Source organism: Odocoileus virginianus, unplaced genomic scaffold (genome assembly GCF_023699985.2).
Source record: "Odocoileus virginianus isolate 20LAN1187 ecotype Illinois unplaced genomic scaffold, Ovbor_1.2 Unplaced_Scaffold_20, whole genome shotgun sequence".
Classification (NCBI taxonomy): domain Eukaryota; kingdom Metazoa; phylum Chordata; class Mammalia; order Artiodactyla; family Cervidae; genus Odocoileus; species Odocoileus virginianus.
This window is the reverse complement of record NW_027224282.1, coordinates 628,944-630,513: the sequence shown is the minus strand read 5'-3', so window position 1 is coordinate 630,513 and position 1,570 is coordinate 628,944. Positions and strand designations below refer to the sequence as shown.

General features: G+C 42.5%; 1 pseudogene; it reads right to left on the bottom strand.

Moving 5' to 3' along the window:
- Positions 1–289: 289 nt before the first annotated feature.
- LOC110148018 (DNA-binding protein inhibitor ID-2 pseudogene) lies at positions 290–1,335 on the bottom strand (annotated as a pseudogene).
- Between the last annotated feature and the right edge of the window lie 235 nt (positions 1,336–1,570).

Sequence of the window (1,570 nt, the reverse complement as noted above, 5' to 3'; positions counted from 1 at the left end):
GAAAAAATACAGTAACTCAATAATGAACCCTCATAGAAATCATCATCCAGATTCAATATTTATCAGGATTTTGCTAAACTTGCTTCATCTATCCTTTTTTTTCTTCCCTCTTCTCTGTTCCCTCCCTTCTTCTTTCTGTCCTTTTCTCCTCCTCCCCTCCCCACTCACTCTCCTCTTCTGGCTGTGCTAATTTAAGAGGAACTCAAGACATGTATTTTCTTTTTTTTTTCAATAAACACACTTGATTTATTTTGTATAAAAGGGTTAAGTTTACAACTAAACTTTTATAAAAAGTTTAGCATGAATAAGTACATCATTACACTTTATATGCAGAAATGTACATTTCTGCCACTATACAAGAAAACTCTAATTAAAGAGTTCACAAGGTTTCACTCAATATATATATATATATATATATAAATATATACACAGCATTCAGTAGGCTTGCGTCAAAAAGGTAATTTCTGACCAAAAGACTTCATTTAAGTAACTGAATACTGGATCCTTCTGGTATTCACGCTCCACCTTTGAAAAAAGGCAAAGTCTGCTTAAATTGGGCAATTCCTTGTGATTTTAACGTTTTCGCTCCCCATGGTGGGAATAGTATATAAAGAAAACCTTCCAACTGCAGAAAGGGCATTTAAAAGTCTTTTTCATAAATAACTAATATCACAGTCCAGGTCAGAAAACACCCTGGGGAAGTTGATCATTCTTAAGTTCTCCTTCCATTTTTTTTTTTTTTAAAGGTCCATTTGACTTGTTGTCCTCCTTGTGAAATGGTTGAAAAATAAGTTCAGCGCCTTAAAAGAGCCTGTGGATTTGTTGTTGTTGTTGTGCAAAGGGGGAAAAAAAAGTCATGAACACCATTTATTCAGCCACAGAGCGCTTTGCTGTCATTTGACATTAACTCAGAAGGGAATTCAGAAGCCTGCAAGGACAGGATGCTGATGTCGGTGTTGAGGGTGGTGAGCGGCGTCCTAGACGCCTGGCTCTGTCCGGGTCGCTGGTGGTGCAGGCTGACGATGGGGTGCGAGTCCAGCGCGATCTGCAAGTCCAAGATGTAGTCGATGACGTGCTGCAGGATTTCCATCTTGCTCACCTTCTTGTTTTGCGGGATGCTGGGCACCAGCTCCTTGAGCTTGGAGTAGCAGTCGTTCATGTTGTACAGCAGGCTCATCGGGTCGTCCACCGGGGTTTTGCTCCGGGAGATGCCCAGGCCGTGGTCCGAAAGGCTGTTTTTCCTAACGGACCTCACTGGACTGAAGGCTTTCATACTGACCGCGGGGAAGGGAAGCGAAGCGATTGGGAGGAGGGAAGCGGGCTGCCTCGAAGCTCAGGCCGCCGCCGCCTACAGAGCTCGCTGCGCTGGCACCGCGCTCGGCTCAGAATCAAGACATGTATTTTCATCCTTATATCTTTATGTGCACTTTTAAAAAAAATACAGACTTTTTCCTACATAACCACATAGCCATCCAGGCACCTCAATGGTACTAATAATCCCTTGGTGTCATCACCCAGTTGCTTGTATTCAGAATTACCTGATTGCCTCAAAAGTGACTTTTTATGGTTG